At 56.3% G+C, this 7,661-nt stretch overlaps 3 non-coding genes across 3 annotated transcripts in view; all 3 read right to left on the bottom strand.

The window, feature by feature from the left end:
* LOC144413352 (small subunit ribosomal RNA) overlaps positions 1-449 on the bottom strand; it is a 1,810-nt gene extending 1,361 nt beyond the window's left edge. Inside the window, exon 1 of the ribosomal RNA XR_013469386.1 lies at positions 1-449. This exon is cut by the window's left edge and continues 1,361 nt beyond it. This is a non-coding gene — a ribosomal RNA (small subunit ribosomal RNA).
* A 4,950-nt stretch (positions 450-5,399) lies between these two features.
* On the bottom strand, positions 5,400-5,553 carry LOC144413158 (5.8S ribosomal RNA). Its single transcript, XR_013469195.1, has one exon. It is a non-coding gene; the product is annotated as a 5.8S ribosomal RNA (ribosomal RNA).
* Positions 5,554-5,851: 298 nt separating this feature from the next.
* On the bottom strand, positions 5,852-7,661 carry LOC144413263 (small subunit ribosomal RNA). The gene has a single exon (XR_013469297.1). It is a non-coding gene; the product is annotated as a small subunit ribosomal RNA (ribosomal RNA).

Consider the following 7,661-nt stretch of genomic DNA (forward strand, 5'->3'; position numbering starts at 1 on the left):
GGAATGGGTAATTTGCGCGCCTGCTGCCTTCCTTGGATGTGGTAGCCGTTTCTCAGGCTCCCTCTCCGGAATCGAACCCTGATTCCCCGTTACCCGTTATCACAAAGGTAGGCACGTAGCGTACCTTCGACAGTTGATAGGGCAGACACTTGAATGATACGTCGTCGGTGCAGAGACCGTACGATCCGCGTGGTTATCCAGAGTCATCAAACGTCACAGGACGAACCCGGTCGGTTTTGATCTGATAAAAGCGCGCCTCCCGAAGTCGGCGCTTAATGCATGTATTAGCTCTATAATTACCACAGTTATCCACTTCGCTTACGAGACCAAATAAACCAAGACTGATTTAATGAGCCATTCGCAGTTTCGCTTTACGAGAACTCGTACTTGCACCTGCATGGCTTAATCTTTGAGACAAGCATATCACTACTGGCAGGATCAACCAGATAGCTGCGACAGCTGCGCTCGGCCCTTGCTGGGCCGCCCGGCGCGTGCTCGTCGCATTCGTTTAAGACCGAGGCGATCGCCTGCGGCCGTACTCAGCTTCGACAGTCGCTGGCCGCGACGTCCACGCTCTCGCCGGCAGTGCCAGGCGGAGCGATTTGCGTTTTTTCTTTGCTCGCCCTCTCTCGGGCTCGATCCATTCAGTTTCGCACAAACAAGAGCTCTGCCGGCCGCCTGCAGCGGTGCCTAAAACCCGGGCATAACAATGCGACCGTTCTGCTAGGCCGACAAGCGCTCAAGCCAGACGCTCGATCGAACGCCCCCTACATATTAGTCGAGACAACGGCTCGCTCATTAGCATCGCGTTTGTACTTTAACTTTTTTTGGCTCGGCTTCTTTCGACGCCGATGCCGGCGACGCAGCACTCTCTCGCCCGCCAGCCACCGAGAAAAGGGTGCGCTCCGACCGGCCCCGCACCGCTCTTTCTTGGCTCATTCGAAATTACTGTCTTTCGCTCTGACATGCCTTACCTAGGGTTAGGTTAGTATGCTTGCACGTTTGTACTTTAACTTTTTTCGGCTCGGTTTCTTTCGACGCCGATGCCGGCGACGCAGCACTCTCTCGCCCGCCAGCCACCGAGAAAAGGGTGCGCTCCGACCGGCCCCGCACCGCTCTTTCTTGGCTCATTCGAAATTACTGTCTTTCGCTCTGACATGCCTTACCTAGGGTTAGGTTAGTATGCTTGCACGTTTGTACTTTAACTTTTTTTGGCTCGGCTTCTTTCGACGCCGATGCCGGCGACGCAGCACTCTCTCGCCCGCCAGCCACCGAGAAAAGGGTGCGCTCCGACCGGCCCCGCACCGCTCTTTCTTGGCTCATTCGAAATTACTGTCTTTCGCTCTGACATGCCTTACCTAGGGTTAGGTTAGTATGCTTGCACGTTTGTACTTTCACTTTTTTCGGCTCGGTTTCTTTCGACGCCGATGCCGGCGACGCAGCACTCTCTCGCCCGCCAGCCACCGAGAAAAGGGTGCGCTCCGACCGGCCCCGCACCGCTCTTTCTTGGCTCATTCGAAATTACTGTCTTTCGCTCTGACATGCCTTACCTAGGGTTAGGTTAGTATGCTTGCACGTTTGTACTTTAACTTTTTTCGGCTCGGCTTCTTTCGACGCCGATGCCGGCGACGCAGCACTCTCTCGCCCGCCAGCCACCGAGAAAAGGGTGCGCTCCGACCGGCCCCGCACCGCTCTTTCTTGGCTCATTCGAAATTACTGTCTTTCGCTCTGACATGCCTTACCTAGGGTTAGGTTAGTATGCTTGCACGTTTGTACTTTAACTTTTTTCGGCTCGGCTTCTTTCGACGCCAATGCCGGCGACGCAGCACTCTCTCGCCCGCCAGCCACCGAGAAAAGGGTGCGCTCCGACCGGCCCCGCACCGCTCTTTCTTGGCTCATTCGAAATTACTGTCTTTCGCTCTGACATGCCTTACCTAGGGTTAGGTTAGTATGCTTGCACGTTTGTACTTTAACTTTTTTCGGCTCGGTTTCTTTCGACGCTGATGCCGGCGACGCAGCACTCTCTCGCCCGCCAGCCACCGAGAAAAGGGTGCGCTCCGACCGGCCCCGCACCGCTCTTTCTTGGCTCATTCGAAATTACTGTCTTTCGCTCTGACATGCCTTACCTAGGGTTAGGTTAGTATGCTTGCACGTTTGTACTTTAACTTTTTTTGGCTCGGCTTCTTTCGACGCCGATGCCGGCGACGCAGCACTCTCTCGCCCGCCAGCCACCGAGAAAAGGGTGCGCTCCGACCGGCCCCGCACCGCTCTTTCTTGGCTCATTCGAAATTACTGTCTTTCGCTCTGACATGCCTTACCTAGGGTTAGGTTAGTATGCTTGCACGTTTGTACTTTAACTTTTTTCGGCTCGGTTTCTTTCGACGCCGATGCCGGCGACGCAACACTCTCTCGCCCGCCAGCCACCGAGAAAAGGGTGCGCTCCGACCGGCCCCGCACCGCTCTTTCTTGGCTCATTCGAAATTACTGTCTTTCGCTCTGACATGCCTTACCTAGGGTTAGGTTAGTATGCTTGCACGTTTGTACTTTAACTTTTTTCGGCTCGGCTTCTTTCGACGCCGATGCCGGCGACGCAGCACTCTCTCGCCCGCCAGCCACCGAGAAAAGGGTGCGCTCCGACCGGCCCCGCACCGCTCTTTCTTGGCTCATTCGAAATTACTGTCTTTCGCTCTGACATGCCTTACCTAGGGTTAGGTTAGTATGCTTGCACGTTTGTACTTTAACTTTTTTCGGCTCGGCTTCTTTCGACGCCGATGCCGGCGACGCAGCACTCTCTCGCCCGCCAGCCACCGAGAAAAGGGTGCGCTCCGACCGGCCCCGCACCGCTCTTTCTTGGCTCATTCGAAATTACTGTCTTTCGCTCTGACATGCCTTACCTAGGGTTAGGTTAGTATGCTTGCACGTTTGTACTTTAACTTTTTTTGGCTCGGCTTCTTTCGACGCCGATGCCGGCGACGCAGCACTCTCTCGCCCGCCAGCCACCGAGAAAAGGGTGCGCTCCGACCGGCCCCGCACCGCTCTTTCTTGGCTCATTCGAGTTTACTGTCTTTCGCTCTGACATGCCTTACCTAGGGTTAGGTTAGTATGCTTGCACGTTTGTACTTTAACTTTTTTCGGCTCGGCTTCTTTCGACGCCGATGCTGGCGACGCAGCACTCTCTCGCCCGCCAGCCACCGAGAAAAGGGTGCGCTCCGACCGGCCCCGCACCGCTCTTTCTTGGCTCATTCGAGTTTACTGTTTTTCGCTCTAACATACCTTACCTAGGGTTAGGTTAGTATGCTTGCACGTGCGGTCTCTTGAACTTTTTTGGTTTGGTTAGTTTGTACCTGGTCGTATTGCGAAATTGTGCGATCCAATGGGCGGCGGCGACGCCCCCTTTTCGTATTGCGAAATGACACGTGAGCTTCGTCGCGGATGAGTGAGTAACGGCCAATCACGTGTCAACAATCGGCGCGAATCCAGCCAAGCGAGCGAGCGGTAATCACGTGGAAGATTTTGAAACGGGGCTCGAGCCAATGGAGGGCGACGACGCCCCCTATTCGTATAGGCCCGACGCTCCAGCGCCATCCATTTTCAGGGCTGGTTGATTCGGCAGGTGAGTTGTTACACACTCCTTAGCGGATTCCGACTTCCATGGCCACCGTCCTGCTGTCTAGATCAACCAACACCTTTTGTGGGCTCTGATGAGCGTCGCGTCGGGCGCCTTAACCCGGCGTTCGGTTCATCCCGCATCGCCAGTCCTGCTTACCAAGAGTGGCCCACTGGGCACTCGCATTCGAGGCGCCCGACTCCAATTAAGCGAGCCGGGCTTCTTACCAATTTAAAGTTTGAGAATAGGTTGAGGACGTTTCGTCCCCAAGGCCTCTAATCATTCGCTTTACCAGATAAAACTGCGACAAAGCGCCAGCTATCCTGAGGGAAACTTCGGAAGGAACCAGCTACTAGATGGTTCGATTAGTCTTTCGCCCCTATACCCAAATAGGACGATCGATTTGCACGTCAGAATCGCTACGGTCCTCCACCAGAGTTTCCTCTGGCTTCGACCTTCCCAGGCATAGTTCACCATCTTTCGGGTCCCAACATGGACGCTTTTGCGCGACCGCCCCGGCAGAGCGGGTGCGATCGGCCGGTCGTGCGCCGGCGCCCGCACGGGGCTCCGGGTCCGACCTCGTTCGGCCAAAGGCCGCCTTCACTTTCATTTCGCCTGCGAGTCTCGAACCACTCGACGACTCGCGCTCATGTTAGACTCCTTGGTCCGTGTTTCAAGACGGGTCGGGAGGGTGGCCGACGTGGCCACGGACCCCGAGCGCGTCGACGGCGCGCCACCGAAGCGGCAGCCCGCCGAACACCGGCACTGCGTACAGTGCAGGCGAACGACAAGCCAGCCGAACGGCGACGGCCGCACACAGAGAGCGCGCGGCATCCTTTCCTCGATCCGCCGCCGGGCCGCACCGCCCGCGCGCTGTAACACCCCCGCCGGAGCGGAGGCCACCTTCGCGCGGGGACTTAGACCGACGGCAAACCGGTCGTGACCCGCGCCGGTCGCTAGTGCGCTGAGACGGTGCGCGAGCCGACTCGGCAGCGGCGCCTTAAGCGTCCGCGAACCGAGACGGCGCGCCCCCGCACCCAACTGAAAGCGAGCCGGCGACCTGACGGGCCCTTCCGTTTGCCTCTCAACGGTTTCACGTACTCTTGAACTCTCTCTTCAAAGTGCTTTTCAACTTTCCCTCACGGTACTTGTCCGCTATCGGTCTCGCGACCGTATTTAGTCTTAGGTGGAGTTTACCACCCGCTTTGGGCTGCATTCCCAAACAACCCGACTCCGAGAAGACCCGAAGCGGCCAAGGCAAGCGCCCCTATGGGCCTAACACCCGCCGTGGGACGAGGCCTCGATCAGAAGGACACCGGCGCTCGCCGTCAGCCGCACTGGGACTTCCGTACGTCACAACTCGGCGCGCTCGAAAAGCGCGCAGATTCGACGCTGGACTCTTCCCGGTTCACTCGCCGTTACTCAGGGAATCCCTGTTGGTTTCTTTTCCTCCGCTTAATAATATGCTTAAATTCAGCGGGTGCTCTCGCCTGAACTCAGGTCGTATGTGTCAAGCGGGCCGCTTCTTACACGGCCCGCTGGCATCGCAAGTCGTCGCCGCCGGCGCCGACCGAGCGCGTACCGTCGCCGCCTTGGCCCACGGTCGGTCTTGATCTCGTGACCGGACCGACCGACCTGGACCCGCCCCTCGAACGTAGTTGAACACGTCGAGGGGCCGGCGGTGTACGGGACACGCGGTCGCGCCGAGAAAGCTCGGCGACCGCTTCAACTTGGGGCGACGCCCGGCCGTCTTCGCAGAGGCCAGGCGACGGCCCTCGGGTGAGGACGAACGCGACCCTGAGGCAGACGCGGTCCCGGGATTGACCCGAGACCGCAATTCGCGTTCAGAAGGTCGACGTTCAATGTGTTCTGCAATTCACATTACTTCTCGCACTTGGCTGCGTCCTTCATCGACTCGCGAGCCGAGTGATCCACCGTTAAGAGTCGTCCTCAACGTTTCGCCCGGCGCCGAAGCGCGCGGACGTCACACTGTGGGATCGACCACAAAACCACCACCGACAACAACTGCACAAAAACACCAACAAACGGCGCCGAGCGACCGCCGGGCTGGGCCGGCGGCACATCGAGCGCGGTGCCCAGAAGCCACCATCGCACTCGGCTGCCTTGCTATGCCAACGTGTTACGCGTGTCGCACGGGGCGGAACCCCGATTGACGGCCGCCCTCTCGGCGGCACCCAAAGACAATTCAGTGCGCGGTCGGCCGGGGCCTACCACCACCTTCGGTAATGATCCTTCCGCAGGTTCACCTACGGAAACCTTGTTACGACTTTTACTTCCTCTAAATGATCAAGTTTGATCGTCTTCTCGACACGCCGACGCGGCCGTTGCCAGCCGCGACGGGGCCGATCCAAGGATCTCACTAAACCATTCAATCGGTAGTAGCGACGGGCGGTGTGTACAAAGGGCAGGGACGTAATCAACGCAAGTTGATGACTTGCGCTTACTGGGAATTCCTCGTTCAAGGGAAACAATTGCAAGTCCCTATCCCAATCACGAATGAGGTTCAACGGGTTACCCGGACCTTTCGGCCTAGGTTAGACACTCGCTGCTTCACTCAGTGTAGCGCGCGTGCGGCCCCGGACATCTAAGGGCATCACAGACCTGTTATTGCTCAATCTCGTGTGGCTAAACGCCACTAGTCCCTCTAAGAAGTTAGACGCCGACCGAGAAGGTCGCGTAACTATTTAGCATGCCAGAGTCTCGTTCGTTATCGGAATTAACCAGACAAATCGCTCCACCAACTAAGAACGGCCATGCACCACCACCCACAGAATCAAGAAAGAGCTCTCAATCTGTCAATCCTACCTGTGTCCGGGCCGGGTGAGTTTCCCCGTGTTGAGTCAAATTAAGCCGCAGGCTCCACTCCTGGTGGTGCCCTTCCGTCAATTCCTTTAAGTTTCAGCTTTGCAACCATACTTCCCCCGGAACCCAAAGACTTTGGTTTCCCGGAAGCTGCCGGAAAGGTCGTCATGGTAACGCCTCCCGATCGCTAGTTGGCATCGTTTATAGTCAGAACTAGGACGGTATCTGATCGTCTTCGAACCTCTGACTTTCGCTCTTGATTAAAGAAAACATTCTTGGCGAATGCTTTCGCAGTAGTTCGTCTTCCGCCGATCCAAGAATTTCACCTCTAACGGCAGAGTACGGACGCCCCCGTCTGTCCCTCTTAATCATTACCTCGTGCTCCGAAAACCAACAAAATAGAACCGAGGTCCTATTCCATTATTCCATGCAACACTATGCAGGCGAACAGCCTGCTTTGAACACTCTAATTTTTTCAAAGTAAACTTATCGGCCACCGCCGACACTCAGTCAAGAGCACCGACGGAGAACCGAAGGTGAGGCGAACGCAACCAGTGACACGACTTGCGACGGACCGGCGGCGCTCGCCCAAAATCCAACTACGAGCTTTTCAACCGCAACAACTTTAGCATACACTGTTGGAGCTGGAATTACCGCGGCTGCTGGCACCAGACTTGCCCTCCAATGGATACTCGTTAAGAGTTTTAGGCTGTACTCATTCCAATTACAGGGCCTCGTTAGAGTCCTGTATTGTTATTTTTCGTCACTACCTCCCCGTGTCGGGAATGGGTAATTTGCGCGCCTGCTGCCTTCCTTGGATGTGGTAGCCGTTTCTCAGGCTCCCTCTCCGGAATCGAACCCTGATTCCCCGTTACCCGTTATCACAAAGGTAGGCACGTAGCGTACCTTCGACAGTTGATAGGGCAGACACTTGAATGATACGTCGTCGGTGCAGAGACCGTACGATCCGCGTGGTTATCCAGAGTCATCAAACGTCACAGGACGAACCCGGTCGGTTTTGATCTGATAAAAGCGCGCCTCCCGAAGTCGGCGCTTAATGCATGTATTAGCTCTAGAATTACCACAGTTATCCACTTCGCTTACGAGACCAAATAAACCAAGACTGATTTAATGAGCCATTCGCAGTTTCGCTTTACGAGAACTCGTACTTGCACCTGCATGGCTTAATCTTTGAGACAAGCATATCACTACTGGCAGGATCAACCAGATA

This window comes from Styela clava, chromosome 15 (genome assembly GCF_964204865.1).
Source record: "Styela clava chromosome 15, kaStyClav1.hap1.2, whole genome shotgun sequence".
NCBI classification, from domain to species: domain Eukaryota; kingdom Metazoa; phylum Chordata; class Ascidiacea; order Stolidobranchia; family Styelidae; genus Styela; species Styela clava.